The 19,811-nt window shown below is 42.9% G+C and overlaps 1 pseudogene; it reads left to right on the top strand.

Moving 5' to 3' along the window:
• LOC132115334 (cytosolic sulfotransferase 3-like) overlaps window positions 1-19,811 on the top strand; it is a 55,707-nt pseudogene that overhangs the window by 18,059 nt on the left and 17,837 nt on the right.

The raw sequence follows: 19,811 nt of genomic DNA, 5'->3' as shown, positions 1-19,811 counted from the left end.
AGGGCTTTCGGTACGGTGCACGTGTGTACCGAATGACGGAATGCAATATTTTGTCTGCGGAACATAACTACAATTTCGTGTTTCCAAACGAACATATTAAGTGGCGGAAGTCTCCGCGTTCAGCGCAAATCCCGCCCTGCAGCGGATTCTAAGGCCGGCGACACACTGCGTGGCATGAGCGTGGCGTTTCTGTGTCAGTTGCGTGACGGCTGCTTCGCGTTTTCTGTGTCTTTACACACCAGAATCGTGCCTGACGCGGCGCTGGCGCGCTGCTCCTTTTGTACGTGACATAGAGGGAGGCCGCCGACAGACCAGGATCTTGTCTTCACTACAACAATATCTATACTGAATGTTGAGCATTAATATAAGGCCTACTGATAAAGGACTCCGTCAGCAGTATTGACAGCAAAATAGACTATGTTTGACAGGTGCAATATGCCAGTGTGTCACCGGCCTAAGGTTTTCAAAAGGCATCACGCGAATGTGAAAATCACTACAACTAGGAAAAAAAACGATTGTAATTCAAACGCAGCTCCCGTCTGCATTTAAACAGACCTTTGCTCTTAATTCCGATCGGTCCAACGCAATAACGAAATCTGAGCAGGTCTGCAAACTGAAACTGTTGATGCTGCATTTTACACTTTGGAAAAGTTATATTTTTTAAATATGAGCAGGCCTACAAGCTGGGATTGGTAATGCTGCACTATAACAAACTGTCTCTGACTGTAATCATAGTTATGTATTTATATTTTTCATTATTTTATTATATGATATTGGTTTGAGACTGACAGTATTTTATTTAGTGGAGAACTTTGCAGCAGTATTTTATTTCTTATTCTTTTTTTATTTTATATATATTTTATTAAAAAGTATTTTAAAAAAAGTGTAAACAAATTGTTAAAAAAAAAGTCTATGGTAATAAACAACCTGCAGTTTAATGTTTGCATTTCTTTCCCTTACTGTACCGAAAATTAACCGAACCGTGACTTTAAAACCGAGGTACGTACCGAACCATGATTTTTGCGTACCGTTACACCCCTAATATATATATATATATATATATATATATATATATATATATATATATATATATATATATAAAAGAAAGATCTAATGCTTAAGATTTGTGAAGTGAAAAAGTGAAAAGTGAAGTGATAAGATGATGATTTCTTTTATATATATATATATAAAAGAAAGATCTAATGCTTAAGATTTAAGACCATGCACAAAGTTTTACAGTGTTTATAATGTTTTCATAATTTTTTGAGAGTTGTTATGTTTCTAACACTGTCTAGGTACCACATGGGTTTCTTATATACTTGACCTGCTGTACTTTGGTAATGATGCTCCAGAGCGCCAGAATTCCCAGCCTATCTATATGAGAGTGCCATTCTTGGAGTGCTGTATTTAAGGGATACCTTCAGGTCAGACACCACAGTACAATGAGTGTTTACTAATTAATCATATATATATATATATATATATATATATATATATATATATATATATATATATATTAGGTGTCCAAAGCAATCAATGTATGCACAGTCCACAGTGCATGTGTTGCCCCCCTGGCCTGGTGAGTGTCAGGGGGAATGAGTGTGATTTTAAATCCTGTATCTGTATATAGAAACAATGAGACGAAAACTTTAGCTTCTGTTCAGCTCAACTGCAGTATTTATTCTGCTTCCACAAAGGAAAAAATAATAATATTTGACTCCTTGAGGTAATAAACAAAATGCTTGTTGTAGCATCAGGTATTTCACAATACTTTCAAGTATGTAAGATATCACCATATCTTCAGAAAATACCAAAATATACAATGGAATAATAATAACGGAAGCACAGTAAAATAAAACATATAATGTCCATACTTTTCATTGTGCTTCATTTGACATGAATTGTATATTGACCAGTTCAACAACAACCTTTTTTACTTATTCTTATTTGGTTCTTGTAATAAACATTAGTTCCATCAATTTACACAAATTACTAAATTTGCATCACTTTTAAAATCAACTACTCTGTTTAAACACAGGAAAAACATTTAACATGATGTGTTATACCCACATTAGCACTAAATGCATTTTTCAGATCAGTTAACAACACAAAACGAGACCATTCGCTTTTCTATTGTTTACTTGGTTACTCATAGCAACAGGTCCGCTAGCTTAGTATGGCAGTGTATAGCTGAACATCATGATTTCACACATTACGGCAAAACTACTCAACTCTAAACATTGCACGTACTCACTACCGATTCACAACACTCTTATCTCTTATACTGAGATACATGCATACCATTTTGAGGAACATTAACCCACCTGTATATAGAAACATTAAGACGAAAACTTTAGCTTCTGTTCAGCTCAACTGCAGTATTTATTCTGCAGCGCTTGTCTCATAATGGTTTTAAGTTCCTCCCGGCGCTCAACGCCATTTAGTGACCTCTATAAGTATCGCCCCACCATAGTAACAAGTACAATACAATGAAATTGGTCTCTTCGTAACTATTTAGTACACATTATCACGAAAAAAAAAAAAAATATATATATATATATATGGGTGTCTACTTTTCCCACATTGTTCACCTGGTCCATATTAAACACAACAGCAGAAAACATTTTCTCTCTATAGTAATATATAATTTGATTGGCTGGTTTATGTCTGAAAGTTATGTCTGGTTTATGTCTGAATGTAATAAGGACCAGATAGTCAGATTCGAGTCTCATCAAATCAAAAGTCATATGTACTTGGTGGTGCTCCTCAGGCCTGTCCAGACTGGTTAGAACAATCCACATAAATCCTAAGAGACCGGACGACTGAAACGGCAGAGAAGAGAAGAATGCACATTAAGAATATAGTCAGGTCTAGGATGCAGGAAATTTTGACTAGTCCAGGGGCAAAATCTAAGCAGAAGTTCACTGTTCAAATTTGAGACATATGATGATTGAATGTTAGAATGTTGAACCTTTATGTTCTCAGAGGTAAGGGGAATCTTCACTATGGCCCATCTTTCTAGAAGTGACTTTGTGTGCTAGAAATGGGGCCTCCCTAATGTTTAGTGTGGAGAGGAAACTGTTTCCTGCATTTGGTAGAACCAAACATGCCAGACCAGCTGTTACAAACAGCTTTGTTCAAAGTGGATTTTGCATGCTAATTTGAGTGATAAAACCACACTGTGATCCTGGAGTTGACTTAATTTTGCAGGTAGAAATTTTGGTCAAATTGTCTGATTCATGGGCAATAGATTTTTGAATTATATGAATTATATTAACTTAATTTAACAAAGCTGGATGAGGCACAATCAGCACAAGAGGAGGCCGAAATGAATTACTCCCTTAACAGTAATGAGAGAGAAACGAGTTAAGGCCTGTTCACACCAAGAACGATAACTATAAAGATAACTATATTAGAGTCCACACCAGCGGACGATATCCTCTGTTTATTCCAAGCCCACACTCGTCTGCTGCTTTAAATTCTTGAGCTTATTATGGCAGGATTGATTCTGATTGGCTTTAAGTGTTTTTATTGTTCATGAGCTGGAAAAAATTGTTCTGAAAGTGATTCCAATATAGTTTGTTATAGCTGTGGTCTGGACCCTGATATTCTTTAATATTGATAATGATTTTTAGAACTTTATCTTTATATTTATCATCCTTGGTCAACAGCTCTTTATTGGTTGACCAAGCAATTCTCTTTGTTGTCTGAGGATGCCCCGCATATACTTTATATCAGTATCAGTATCACTGGTTTGCAGAGTGTCAGCAAAAGAAACGACATCGACAACAAAAAAAAATATTAATATTTTTCTGATGCAAGACTTTTATTCTAAAAGTCTCATGAAAGCATGAAAGCTGTTGACACTTCTGTCAGATGCAGTTTAAGTAAAGAATGCCTGAGAAAATTTATTCAGCTACTTTTGGACCTTGGTTCCCTGAGAAACAAGAATGAGTACTGCATCAGCTAGATGCATATGGGGGAGAACTCCTTTTTTTCCAAGGACTGAAGACTTATTCAATAATGCAGTGTAACTGCAAAGCCATCGGTTCATGCAGTGATTATAAAAAATAACCAATGGCTCACCAGTGGTCCTGCACAATTATGAACAGGGTGAGCCCTGCAGGAGGCAAGAGGGCTGAACTCATTGAGGTCAGCCCAGCCTTCAGATAATCGTTCCAATGGTCATATGTACAGCCTTAGTACTAATAAAAGGGCCAAGAACATTTCTGTAGAGTCAGGCATAGCCTGAGACTAGACCTCCTAGAGGGGCTAGTGTCACCTATGTCTATCTAGACACACCACTAGACCATGCCCAGGAAGAGTGGAATGGGCTCTCACTCCTAAGAGACTCTGAAGGCCCAGGGAGGAGTAAACTAGTGTGGTAGTGTCACCTAACCATCGAGAGATCCTCTGCTTTGTGACCGGGGACTGTTGCACCCGCCAAAGCATACAAAGAGTTGTTCGACTGTCTGAAGGGAGCAGGACTCAATGTGAATTCTCAATACCCTAACTGGGCAGAGAATGTTAAACTCCTGGTCCACCTCACTTTCCTTCTGTAAACCAATCTCATAGTCACACCCTGCTTAAACCACTGTTGGTCCTTCCAAGGGGCCAGGGCCATCAAGCAGGCCTGTTCCACCTTGATGCGGATGCGTCCATGATGCCAAGCATGGGGTGGAATTTGATATTTTAACTATTACTGAAGGGTTCTCATTCTGAGCAGGCCCAACTGAAGTACTGGTGATGCAGAGGCCATGAGGCCAGCATCCTTTGAAACCTCTTGAGGTATGGGAGTCTCCAATTTTGAAGGAAGCCGCGAGCTGCTGTATAGCCAGAGCACGGTCTGGCATGACTATCGCCCTCATGTGGACTGAGTTGAAAACTGCCCCCAGGAATGAAGTTCGCTGGCTGGGGGACAGAGAGCTCTTGGCAAAGTTGATCCTGAGGACCAGTTGCTAAGTGGCTGAGAAGGAGGGACCTGTGGGCTATCAGCTTGGAATCTGACTGTGCTAAAACAAGCCAGTCATAAAGGTAATTAAGGATACGGATTCCCATCTGTCTCAGAGGGAAAAGGGCCACATCCTTGCACTTCATAAAAGTGCAGGGATCCAGAGGCAGCCCGAAGGGAAGGACCGTGTAATAAGCCACTCCCTCGAAGGCGAATCTCAATAATCATCTATGCTGGGGAAGTATCTTGATGTGAAAGTAAGTATATTTCAGATACAGTGAAAATAACCAGTCCCCTGGGCAGATTTGTGAGAGGATCTGCTTCGGTGTAGTCATTCTGAATGGCCGTTTCATGAGGGCACTGTTCATGTGTCTGAGATCGAGGATGGGCCACAGGCAGCCATCCATTTTGGGGATGAGGAAGTCACGGCTATAGAAGCCCGACTTGCTCTGAGCTGGTGCAACTATTTCTGTGTCTCCTTTTACCAGCAAATTATTTACCTCTGCCCAGCAGAATGTGAGTGTTCCTGCTGTGCACTGAGGTGGAGTTTGTCAGCTTCCTTAGAGAGGATGCGGAAAAGTTTGGCATCCATCCCTGGCTTAGAGTCAATGAGCTTGGCAGACGACAAAGGGGTGGGGTTGGCAATCGAGTGCAAAATCTCTTCCGCTTCTGATGCTATTAGAGACATGCTGTCATCTAATAGCTCTGTGGGACCAAATGAAACCATGTCACTCGCGTGAGCTGAGGGACGCTGGTCTATGTGCTGAAAAACTATGGTAGAATCCTCTCTGTTTAGGCTCTTGAGGGAGCCGACTGCCTGCACTGTGTACGAGCCAGTGTGGACGCTTCGATCCCGGAGGGCTCTCCTCGAGAGGGAGCTTTTGCCAGCATTCCTCGCGGTGTCTGTCCCACTTTCGCCAGAAAAGTGTACTTTCTCCAGTTCAGAGAACCACCTATCTAGGCGTAGTGTGGGACTTTATACTTTATGTGGTATTGAGTCGATCCTCGCGTCAGTCAAGAGAGTCAAAGAAGGCCAGTCATTTATTGTCAAACAGTTTTAGAGACTGCAGGGACTGATGGCAGCTGCGTCAAACGTGAAACCTTTTGGCCTGCTATACATGAGACCCCTACAGTGGTGGCTCAAGACCAAGGGATTTTCCCTGAGGGGGAACCCACTTCAGAATATCAAGGTCACGCAGCGATGCCTCCGTGCCTTAGACACGTGAAAGAAACCTTGGTTCTTTAATTAGGGCCTGGTGTTGGGAGCTCCTTGTCGCCGCGTAATGCTAGTTTCAAAGCGACAGACGCATCCCTCACCGGCTGAGGTGCGGTCATGAGTGGTCACCTTGCCCGCGGTCTGTGGAGCGGTCGCCATCTGACATGGCATATCAGTTGGCTAGAGAAGCTAGCTGTGCATTGAGCATTAAAATATTTCCTCCCAGACCTGAGAGGTCACCATGTGTTGGTGCGCACTGACAACACATCGGTGGTCTCTTATATCAACCACCAGGGAGGTCTGTGTTCATACCCCTTGTATAAGCTGGCACACCAGATCTTTCTGTGGTCCCAGGATAAATTCCACTCACTCAGAGCAGTTTATATTCCTGGGAGGTTGAATGTTGGAGCACACACACTGTCGAGACTGAGGCCCAGGGAATGGAGGTGGTGAAGCAGATATGGAGAGTTTTTGGACCTCTTTACAATTCAAGAGACATTGCAATGTCCAATCTGGTTCTCTCTAGTTCATCCACCTCCTCTCGTACTGGACGCTATGGTACAGACTTGGCCGAGGCTTTGTCCGTACGTTTTTCCCGAATCGCTCTGCTCCCGGGAGTTCTGGCAAGATTATGCCGGGATGGGGTCTGTCTTCTATTAGTAGCCCCATTCTGGCTGGGCCATGTATGGCTCTCAGATCTAATCTGCTCGACGGCTTTCCATGGGAGATTCCGATCAGTACAGATCTGCTCTCTCAGGCCCATCCTACTGATAAGTTTCTTTCAGTGCGCTGAGGCTGAGGCCTCCAGTACGGTCAGTACGGTTTCCCCCTGGGACTTGGTTGTGGTGTTAGAGGCTCTGTAAAGCTCCATTCAAGCTGATTCAAGATATATCAGATAGACATCTGACCTGTTGGCTATTACCTTTGAGGAGAGTTGGAGATCTTCCAGCCCTCTCAGTGGCCCCTACTCATTTCGTCATTTACATTACACCTCATTACATTTAGTCATTTAACAAAAGCGACTTACAAATAAGAACAATGGAAGCAATCAAAAATCAACAAAAAACCAATAGAATAGAAAAAGAATAGAGCAAGCTAGTGTTCTTCACAGACATTTTCAACCTGTCCCTCACCCAAGCAACTGTGCCAACATGTTTTAAGTCCACATCCATTGTGCCAGTACCAAAAAACTCCTCCCCAATGTGCCTGAATGACTATCGCCCCGTAGCACTCACACCCATCAACATGAAGTGCTTTGAGCGGCTGGTCTCCCACCCACACTGGACCCACACCAATTTGCCTACCGTAAAAATAGGAGCACAGAGGATGCAGTATGCACAGTGCTGCACTCTGCACTCACACACTTGGACAATAACAACACATATGTACGGATGTTGTTTGTTGACTTCAGTTCAGCATTTAACACCGTCATTTCCTCCAAGCTGACAACAGAACTTGGAGACCTAGACATTAACACCTCCCTCTGCAACTGGATTATGGACTTTCTGACCAACAGACCTCAGCATGTTCGGTCAGGCCACAACCACTCCACCACCATCACACTCAACACCGGCGTACCACAAGGCTGTGTGCTGAGCCCATTCCTTTACTCCTTCTACACCCACGACTGCAAGCCTGTGCATGGATCCAACTCCATCATTAAGTTTGCAGACGACACCACGGTGATTAGCCTCATCAGTAACTACGATGAAACTGCCTACAGGGAAGAGGTACAGCACCTGGCCACATGGTGCGCTGACAATAACCTGCTCCTTAACACCACTAAGACAAAGGAGCTCATTGTGGACTTCAGGAAGAAAAAAGGAGGCACGCATGACCCCATCCACATTAACGGTATGGTTGTTGAACGTGTCTCCAGCTTCAAGTTCCTGGGAACCACCATCTCGGAGGAACTGTCCTGGACTACACACACCTCCAGCCTGGTCAAGAAGGCTCACCAGCACCTCTTCTTCCTCAGGACACTGAAGAAGAACCAGCTGTCTTCAGCCATCCTGATGAACTTCTACCGGTGTGTGATCGAGAGCATCCTGACCAGTGGCATCACAGTCTGGTATGGGAACTGCTCAGTGGCTGACCGCAAAGCACTGCAGAGGGTAGTGAAAACTGCCCAGCGCATCACAGGGACACCACTTCCTGCTATTGAGGACATCCAGAGGAAACGCTGTCTACGTCGAGCTCGAGTCTTCTTAAGGACTCCTCTCACCCTGACCATGGACTGTTTTACCTCCTGCCCTCTGGGAGGCGCTTCAGAAGCCTCCGGACAAGGACCACTAGATTCAGGAACAGTTTTTCCCTACAGCTGTCTCCTTGCTGAACTCTGCCCTCTGACACCACCCCACACCACACACAGACTCCTCCCCCTCTTCACCACTGCATCTGACTGATTTATTTATTTATTTACAACAAGCAAAAAACAGTAAACTTGTTATTACTTGCACTACTGTATGTTCATCCAGAAACACTGAGTAATCCATTTGCACACTGAAATATTTTCTATGCACTGTACTGTCCATTGCACTAGTGTAAATTATGTTCATAGTTCTGCCTATAGTGTACATACACTTTTACATAATCCATCTGTATAGTATGTTCATAGTACACCTACCTGTATATCATGCTTATAGTATTTAAAATCTGTAAATTATGCCCATAATACTTATCTGTATAGTTATTGTACATATTATAGACCTTGTATATTCTGTACTTACTGCTTATTGCACTTCTGGTTAGATGCTCTCTGCATTTCGTTGCCTTGTACCTTACATGTGCAGTGACAATAAAGTTGAATCTAATCTAATCTAGAGGTCTTTTTTTCATAATGATAAAAATACCATGTTAATTTAATTTTGTGTCATTTTGTATATGTTTGACTGTGGTGGCTCACACCAACTGAACTGTATTAACAAAAACTAGTTTGGGACTGATATTTAATAGCCTTACCTTATAGGCTGTTTATTCAGTATTAATCATATTCCTAACAGTCTTAACGTAATATATGTGAAATAAATTTGCTTTGTTCAGCTTTGTTCAGTCCGCTACTCGGTACATAACGCCCGTTTCACACATACTCTGTCTGCAGTGTGTATGCGTTGCATATTTTTTTATGCACCCATCTTAACGGATTCCAGCGTTCATACTGCATGCGGTCTGCAACAGTGCAGTGATTGTTTACGTACCGAGTCTATTTTTGCTGTGCTGCATGCGCTGAATTAAAGTGACAGCGCATTGTTTGCAGTAAAGATGAACATGGATTGACACGGAAATGCAGTCATTTCACAATAAATGTATACTAATTAAAGCCTACTGTGTTTCAAACGCAACACATGGGTTTTGGATAGATTTAAAACAAGAAAAAGAGCAACTTTAGAGAAACAAGGCAACATTATATATGCACTTTTATAGAGGCAGAAAAACAAAGTTATTTATGACCCGTTGGATTTTCGTGTAATAAAGATTTAAATGCAAAAGGCACGAGAGTCGAGTCGTTTCTGTCAGTGGTGAGTTTTAATTTTAAATGTTTGTGATAGCCTAACAAGAAAAGTAGGCTAATGTTGTGTTTAAATGTGTTGCAGCTTGTTTCAGCAACTTATTATAAAAGCCTAGCAGTCAAATGCATGAGTAATACGTTGTTTATATTTGAATTTAAATGTCTATGAAAGATTGTTACTGTACTGTGATGAAAGAGTATCACAACGCTGAAAAAGCTTTTAGATTTTTTTTATTTACATGATTTCATATCAAAATAATGGACAAATGTTGTGTTTTGTGGCTTAAACAGCCGCGGATCAGTAGTGGACTGCAAACGCGTCCTGTGTGAAAGCATATGCATACGCACTGCAGACCGATTATGTGTGAAACAGGTGTAAAAGTTCGCTGCACTGCTGCAGACGCAACGCTCCTGGAACGCACTGACGGACCACAACCGCGTGAAAGCTGGAATCTGTTAACATGGGTGCGTAAAAAAAATATGAAAAGCATACGCACTGCAGACGGATTATGTGTGAAACAGGCGTAAGGTTGTTTGCACCTTGTGCAATGTGGAATTCGTTTACATCTTTCTCAAGCAGCTTTTGATGCATTTTGGAAACAGGAGATGAGCTCCTGGTCTAATGCACCACCTGGCTTGAGAAACCCGTTCTCAAAGACTTAACGTTAGTTTAAGTTATTATTTTATTTGGGTAGCACACATATTCTGAATGCCTTCTGCAGAATTCAAATGAGCCATTTTAATCTAGATTAATCTTAGATTAATTACAAGATTACAGTGAGATTAATCTAGATATAAAAAAAAAAATCTATGCCCACCACTAATATATATATTATATATATATATATATAACCAGTTTATATAACCAGTTTATATGATACTTATCTGTATGTTGTGGCTTCACTGGAATGACCACTAGAACATTTCATTTAGAACATTACATTTTTTACTTACAGGGACAGAACTGGCTGATGATCTGCCCACCTCTCCTCGCCTCATCAAAACTCATTTACCTGTTCAGATTGTGCCCAAATCCTTCTGGGAGCAAAACTCAAGGGTAAAGTATATAGGGCTTAATTTCATTTAGTGATGCAGTAGGTGACATGCCATTAAACCACCACAGCTTTGAAACAGCACTCTATTATGATCATCCTATTCATTTGTTTTAAAGAAGTTCGCATTTTTGCTTTAGAGATTTAACAGAAAATGCCCTATTAAATTGCATTTTTACATTCTTTGCTTAAAATAAGTTGGAAATACAATTTAGTGATATACAAAGTGATATTTGAACTGATATCGAACATCCATGTTACTGAGAGCAACATTTAGATGCAAATATGTGCTGTGCCCTTTCCTCTTAATAATAAAATAAGCACAAAAATAACAGGAGTGAGTAACCAACAGTTTATCATAATGATGTGGATACAGAGCCAGATTATCCATAAGGGCACTTGGGCCACTATCAGTCCCCCCCTTCCGTCGCCAATCTGTCAGAGTTGAGTTGGTCCACAACAAGTACGCGCAAATGTGTAATTTTTTTAACGGCTACAGAAAATGAATCAAAATGGACAGACGTCAATTGAGTGGTTTTGCAAAAAGAAAGTTAAAGAAAGACGAGGACGCTAGACGTTTAGCTACAATTCAAAATGTTCCAGGGATCGAAAGTTTTTTTTAAAACGAGTGAAGAATGATCTCAGGACGACAATGACACAGAAGCGATTGACTGCAGAGGGCGCTATATGCTGCTGAGTGCTCCTGTAGTCTACACTGAGCAGCATAGAGCGCCCTCTCGCCGCTGTAGACGGTAATGTTTTCTCTTGGTTCTTGGTTCTAAATTAATGCTATTATAGTCCAGTGTGACTTATATATGTTTTTTTCCTTGTCAGGACATATTTTTGGACTGATGCGACTTAAACTTAGGTTCGACTTATAGTCCGAAAAATATGGTAGTTGGACAAGTTAATAAATTAATGAAAAAAGGAATGGTAGAGGAGCGCTTCCTGGACTCCAACATTGGTTAAAATAGAGGTGCTCTTGGATGGGAAACTAGATGCCAAAAATCAAAAATGAAAAAGGAACTCCAAGGCACTCTCAATTACAAAAGTAAAAAAACCTTTATTATTATGGCTTGGTCACATAAACCTTCTAAAAAACTCCAACGCGTTTCGACTACATGCCTTCTTCTGTGAGTTAAACAGCTCTCAAACAAACAAAGTTTCTTATGAACTAACAGTCCACCAATCAGAAGTCTCCATCTGTCAACTGTGGTGCTAAGGTTACAATTGTTAGTACACACAAGAGACAGCAGATGTCATCATTTCCACTTCTTGACAAATCAATTAAGTACATGTACAATTAAGTAAGTGATGGCATTTGTAAGAACCTCTGGGCCTAGGGCCTAACCATGTTTGTTTTACTTCTGGTTTAAGATAACTGTGAACCAGTCTATCTTGTAGGGTGGGACATCTTCTAAAACTAATGAGAGGTGGTTCAGGAAAGACCTGACTTAGTACCCCATCACTTTCAATAATTTTCCCAGTTTTTTTGTATGATTTGCCTTATCTGTTCAGCCTCTGTACTGTATGTAGTGACAAAAACAGACCTCTCTTTTGTTAGTTTCGGTGTATTCCTTTGTAGTAATGATGCCCTATCTATATGTTTGGCTCTGGTGTAAGCTTCTTGGAGAGTGGAGCTTCTATATCCCCTTTCCTTAAATCGTGCCATCATCTCTAGTGACTTACTCTCAAAAACATGATCTTGGTCACAGATCCTCTTCACTCTCTGGAACTGCCCATATGGGACATTCTCTTTAAGCCAATTTGGATGGAAACTCTTGGCATGTACAATTGTGTTTCTGTCTGTCGGTTTTCTATACACTGATGTATGCAAGGTTCCTTGGTTATCTTTTGAAATTGTCAAATCAAGAAAATGAATACACACTTTGCTATATTCTAAAGACAACTTGATGTTTGGATTAATGCTATTCAGATAACCATGAAATTCAATCAACTCTGTTTCCGAGCCAGACCAAAAAAGACATATGTCATCAATATAGCGCCCCCACCAGATAATAAACTTGTGAAACGCATTATTTTCTTGGTTCAAAACAAAGTTATCACAGTTATCTTAAACCAGAAGTAAAACAAACATGGTTAGGCCCTAGGCCCAGGGGTTCTTACAAATGCCATCACTGCAACCATTGTGCTAATGTAAGACAAACCAAAATTTTTCATGATGTTGGTTCTCAAAAGGAATTCACTATTAACCATTTTATAAACTGCCAAACTACCTTTGTCATTTATAGATTGGAATGTCCTATGTGTGAAGTCTTTTATGTAGGAAGAACTAAGCGGCGTTTATTGGACAGACTGGCTGAACACAAATACGCAATTCGCACAGGAAACATTCCTATCCCATGGCAAGACACTATATGGAACATCACAATAGTGACCAATCCACCTTACAGGTCTGTGGGATTGACCACATTCCTTTGTCCTTAAGAAAGGGCAATAGGCAAAGGAAGCTGAATCAACGGGATGCTTTCTGGATATTTCGCCTACAGGCTACTAAATATCCAGGCTTGAATGAGGAACTTGAACTTAGTGTATATCTTTGATGTTCTGTTGTCCTATGGTGGTTTGAAATTTAAATACTATGCTTGTATTTTACTTTTATGGGTCACCGTGTTGGGCACAGGTATGGTCCTTTCATGAAGTTAGTTTTTGTATGTAATTAATTGATTTGTCAAGAAGTGGAAATTATGACATCTGCTGTCTCTTGTGTGTACTAACAATTGTAACCTTAGCAACACAGTTGACAGATGGAGACTTCTGATTGGTGGACTGTTAGTTCCTAAGAAACTTTGTTTGTTTGAGAGCTGTTTAACTCCCAGAAGAAGGCATGTAGCCGAAATGCATTGGAGTTTTTTAGAAGGTTTATGTGACCAAGCCATAATAATAAAGGTTTTTTTTACTTTTGTAATTGAGAGTGCCTTGGAGTTCCTTTTTCATTTTTGATTTTTGGCATCAAGTTAATAAATTACATTTGATTTGAGAAATCACCTTAATTATATCTGGGGGGGGGGGGGTCATTTGAGGTATAGTGCCCAGGGGCACCACATGTCTTAATACGGCCCTGTGTGGATATGTTGCATAAGCTCTGCAATGTAGATAGATCATGTTGACAGTTTTGGTAATAAAAATTACAGTGCAATGATTTTATGTTTTTATACTTCAATGACACATCAGTGTCTCATAATTAAAAAGAAAGAGAGAGACAATATCAAAAATATAAAATATAAAAATATCACTTACACACACACACACACACACACAGAGTGTGAGAGAGAGAGAGAGAGAGAGAGAGAGAGAAAGAGAAACGATTCTATTTTATATTTTTACATTAACTTTAACAATATAATCAATATTCTGTTTATTAAAGCCAATTATGAATCTAATTAAGTTGGTGTTTTTAACAATTTTACATTTAGGCCTATTCCAAAATAATAACTCAAGGCAGTAACAATTTAAACTATATATTTTATTTGATAACTTATTCAGGTATTCTTTTTAATAGCTAAATTTTAACTATTTTTGAATTATTTTGGATTACCAGTAATCAAACCTGGGTAAATATTGGTCACAGGCACAGATATTTACCTTAAATTTCACCAAGCTGTTTACTCAGTAAAATGTTTTCAGGCCATTTTTGAAGTCTTATTTTGACGTAACAAAGTGGTCATATCTGAGTGTGTGAGTTGTTTTTTTTATATGGGTATATATATATATACACCTATAGGTGGTCTCCCCATCTATGAGTCACGGCGGGGGGGGAGGGGGGGGGGTGTTGGGGGACCGGGGTAGGCGGATTAATGGGCTTTATTTTAGACACATGAAAGGCGGGATTAATTCTCCTGTACGCAGGAGGGAGTTTAAGGCGGACTGCCACCGGGCTAATGATCTTGGTGACAGTAAACGGGCCAATAAATTTGGGAGCCTACTTATTAGATACGGAGTGGAGAGGAATATTCTTAGTAGAAAGCCACACTTTTTGACCCACGACGTATACGGGAGGCCTAGACCGGTGGCGATCGGCTTTGGCCTTAGTGCGCGCCCCCACTTGGAGTAGAGTCTCGCGGGCTCTAGTCCAAATGTGGTGACACCTCTGGACGAAGGCGTGAACGGAGGGGACCGCGACTTCGGATTCCAGACTGGAAAAAATAGGTGGCTGGTAACCTTAACTGCACTCAAAAGGAGATAGGTCCGTAGCTGATACTGGTAAGGTATTGTGGGCGTACTCCACCATAGACAATTGTTGGCTCCAGGAGGAAGGATTCTTGGAGACCAAACATCGCAACACCCTTTCCAAATCTTGGTTGGCTCTCTCGGTTTGACCATTGCTCTGGGGATGAAACCCTGAGGACAGACTTACAGTCGCTCCCAGCAATCTACAGGATTCTCGCCAAAATTTGGACACAAATTGGGGTCCCCTGTCGGAAACCATGTCTATCGGGAGGCTATGTAAATGAAAGACGTGATCTACGACGGTCAACGCTGTCTCCTTGGCTGAGGGTAATTTGGGCAAGGTAATAGAGTGGGCCGCCTTCGAGAACCGGTCCACCACGGTTAAAACTACCGTGTTGCCCTGGGAGGGCGGGAGGGCGGTAATAAAATCTAGAGCGATGTGGGACCAGGGTCTCGAAGGGACCGGCAGCAGTTGAAGTAACCCATCAGGGGCCCGATTGGACGTCTTACCAGTGGCACAAACCGAGCAAGCCAAAACAAAACTGTGAATGTCGCGAGCCATAAGTGGCCACCAGAATCGTTGCTTGACTAAAAATCTAGTGCGGTTAATCCCTGGGTGGCAAGCTACATTAGAGCAATGTCCCCACTGGATGATGTTGGACCTTAATCCCTCCGGCACAAATAAGCGTTTCGATGGGCACCCGGGCGGAGGCATTACCCCTTCTAAGGCCGTTCTGACCTTCGATTCGATCTCCCATGTGAGTGTGGAGACCACTAATGTCTCAGGAAAAATACACTCGGGAGTGGACGGGCGTTCGGAATGGTCAAAAATACGTGACAAAGAATCGGGTTTAATATTTTTGGAACCCGGGCGGTACGAGATGGTAAAGTCAACCTGGAGTTCAACCTTTTGGCAGTGCTAATGTATTCTAGATTCTTGTGGTCTGTCCATACAATAAAAGGAACCCCCGATCCTACTAACCAGTGTCGCCATTCCTCCAATGCCATCTTAACTGCCAACAATTCTCGGTTACCAATATCGTAATTTCGTTCGGCAGGAGATAAATGATATGAAGTGAAGTGAAGTGAAAGTGACATTCAGCCAAGTATGGTGACCCATACTCAGAATTTGTGCTCTGCTTTTAACATATCTAAAGTGCACTCTCTAGCCATTAGGCCACGACTTCCCAACTCCCAAGGGAGAACGTTGCGATAACACCGCTCCTACCCCCACCTCCGACGCATCGACCTCCACCACAAACTGACGTGTTGGGTCAGGGGTGATCAATATAGGGGCTGAAACGAAGCAGCTCTTCAGTTTGGCAAACACAGCCTCAGCTGTGTCTGACCACCTGAACGCAGTCTTGGCGGAGGTCAAGGCGTTCAGAGGTGCGGCTAGATGGCTGAAGTTGTGAATAAAACGCCGGTAGAAGTTGGCGAACCCCAGAAACCTCTGTAGGGCCTTACGGGAATCTGGACTTGGCCACTCTACTACAGCCTTAACTTTCTCGGGATCCATGCGTATTCCCTCAGTCGACACGATATACCCCAGAAATGGAATTGACTGTGCATGAAACTCGCATTTCTCCGCCTTGACAAAAAGCCCATTCTCTAGCAACCTCTGAAGCACTCGTCGGACGTGCTGCACATGTTCCTGGAGAGAAGAAGAAAAAATCAATATGTCGTCCAGGTAGACATATATGAACTGATCAATCATATCTCGCAGCACGTCGTTGACGAGTGCCTGGAAGACCGCTGGGGAGTTGGAAAGCCCGAAGGGCATGACCAAATATTCAAAGTGCCCTCTGGGGGTATTAAAGGCGGTCTTCCATTCATCCCCCTCCCTGATACGGACCAAATGATAAGCATTGCGTAAGTCCAGTTTTGTGAAAATTCAACGGCAAAGGATAAGTATTCTTTACCGTGATGTTGTTCAGTCCCCGGTAATCAATACAAGGTCACAGTGACCCGTCCTTCTTTCCCACAAAAATGAACCCCGCCCCCGCAGGAGAAGAGGAAGGGCGGATGAACTTCGAAGCTAGAGAATCAGAAATATATTTCTCCATACCCTCCCTTTCCGGAACAGAAAGTGAATATAATTATATAACTTACCTGACAATAAATCTATGGCACAGTCGTAGGGACGATGTGGAGGAAGAGAAGCAGCACAAGACTTACTGAACACTTCCTTCAGATGGAGGTACTCCGCGGGCACGTTAGACAAATCCACCGCCTCCTCCTGTAACACAGACATAGACACAGACGGACAGGCAGACACTAAACAAGTCTCATGACACTTTTTACACCAGGAAAGAATGGAATTGGAGGACCAGTCTATTTTGGGGTTATGGAGGAGGAGCCAAGGGTGACCGAGGTGCGTGCAATGGGTGCAATGGGTGCAAGAGGAGAGTCAAGTATGTGGAAGGAAATAGTTTCAGAGTGATTGCCTGATGTGATGAGGGTGATGTCTTCAGTGATGTGCAAAATAGCTGGGAGTTTCTGTCCATTGAGGGCGTGAACTGTAATGTGGTGCGGAAGGGGTCTGAGGGGGGATGTGGAGTTTGTGTGCCAGAGTGCTGTCCATGAAATTACCTTCTGCCCCTGAGTCCAGTAGTGCTTGACAGTGGTGGGTCTGTGCTGACCATCTCAGCCTTACCGGAAAGAGCGTAGATAATGATGATGATGATGAGGTCTTCTCGGCGGAGATCCCACCCGATAGTAGCCCCATACGTACTACCGGGCTTGGCCTTTTACTGGACAGGTGTAGGCTTGATGTCCGGCTCCCCCGCAGTAGAGGCACAGGCCAAGGGACCTCCGCCTCTCCTTCTCCTCCCGGGAAAGCCGAGCTCGCCCTACCTGCATGGGATCGTGATCGTAGGAGGGGCTGGCCGCTTCCCCGCCGCTGAACCGCACGTCCGCCGGTGTTCTGGATGTGGTGCTGGGTAAGCTCCTCCTCTCCATCCGCGTCAGAAATGCGTCGACCCGCAAAGCCAGTTCAATCAGTCCATTGAGAGACGTAGGGAGATCCAGGGCGTAGATCTTCTTCTGGACGCGGTCAGCCAGCCCATGCAGGAACATGTCCCACTGCGCCTCCTCGTTCCAATGACACTCCACCGCCAGGGTTCGGAACTCGATGGAATAGTCCGAGATGGATCTTTCATGCTGACGTAACTCTGCCAGCCTCCTGGCCGCCTCCCTCCCGGCGACGGCCCGATCAAAGACCCGTCTCATCTCGGCGGAGAGTGCCTGAAACGAGGCGCAGCATGGATCCTTGTTCTCCCACACCGCTGTCCCCAATAATGCCGCCCTCCCAGAAAGCAGAGTTAGCAAAAAGGCCACTTTGGCCCTTTCATTGGCGAAGGTTCTGGGATGTAGGGAAAAGTGAATGTCACAGCGGGTTAAAAATGCTCTACAGAAGTTGGGCTCACCCGAGTACGTCTCCGGAATCGGGAGACGTGGTTCCGGCTGGGAGGGGGTCTCCGATGGTACTGGTAGAACAGGCGGTGTGGGTGGCACAGTGGGAGCTCGTAGTAGCTGGAACTGTTGGGTGAGCTCGGACACCTGCGTCACCAAGGCTTGAACCAAGCGACCAGTGTCGTTAAGATTCCTCTCCTGGGAGTCCATCCTCCGAACACTGCCGCTGAGAAATTCCTCAAGGGCGGAAGGTTGAATACTTGCTGCCTCCATGTTGGTCAGATCGTTCTGTAATGACTCGTATGGAGGACAGGAGGCAAATGCAAGTAAACAGAGTTTATTAAAGAGAGGTGTGATGGATGAAGGTTGGAGAGTGACGCAGGGACCTCGATGGCAGCACAGACTGGTGAGTAGGTGGTTTGAGTGCGCTGGTAGAGATGATGGTGGTGGTAGATCAGTGAGAGGTGAAGATAATCCGTGAGTTAAAGATACAATCCAGAGACGGCCGAACAGGAGACAAAGCAACTGCAGGAAAACGAGAGACTGAACAGACATCAACACGGAGGACCTCAAACAACGATCTGACAAACAAGAGACGAAAGACAGGGCATTAAGTAGGCTGTTGGAATGAGCTGCACCTGCCGCTGATCAGACAATCAGCGGCAACACCCACATGAAACAATCAACATGACGTAACATGAATACAGCAGGAGACAGTGCATTCATGAACCGAGACAAGCATTGCCTTCTCTCACATGACTTTTCCCTATTCATCATTCTCAATTACCCCCCACTAAACCCACTGCATGCTTTAGAGGGTCTGTTAAAATGCAATGGCCTCAGGGGAAACACGATAGAGGCCGACTCCCACTGTAACTTTACCCACTGGTGTTGCTGTTGGACAATGTTTCTTTAGAAAAACAAGTGATTTATACACTTTTTAATGTCATATTTGCGTTGTTTTATCTTTGCACAGTTTTTACTGTTTTTTTTTCATCCTTGGAGGAAAGGACCCTGGTCTCCGACATGAGATTCATCAACACTGTAACTGTAATCTGTCTTTACAGCTTCTTGATCAAATCAGATGATTGCCTAAATAGCTAACATTAAAGTCCCAATAGCACAATAGCAATAGCTGTTGTGACTTAATTCCTTACAACCAAAACCCAGGCAACATACCCTATCAGTCCTGGTATGCACCCTTCCTCCTTTCTCTGAAGGGCCAAGACAAAAAATAAACTAAGTGGGCAGTGCTCAAATGTTTGGTATTCAAGAGAATATCTTTAAGGGAATTTAGTCATTGACTGGAGCTCTAAGAATGGAGGCCTCAGTATGATGACTCTCTAAAGCAAGAGGAGGCATAACTACATTCAACAATTAGGAAAAGTAAGAGGAAGTCTAGCTACATTCTACTATTGTCAAGGAGGCCTATGAATGGGCCTAACAACCAGGCGGAGCTCAGGGGAGTGGAGACCTTAG

Source organism: Carassius carassius, chromosome 34 (genome assembly GCF_963082965.1).
Source record: "Carassius carassius chromosome 34, fCarCar2.1, whole genome shotgun sequence".
Classification (NCBI taxonomy): Eukaryota; Metazoa; Chordata; class Actinopteri; order Cypriniformes; family Cyprinidae; genus Carassius; species Carassius carassius.
The sequence above is the reverse complement of the archived record's forward strand: the minus strand, read 5'-3'. Positions and strand labels throughout refer to the sequence as shown.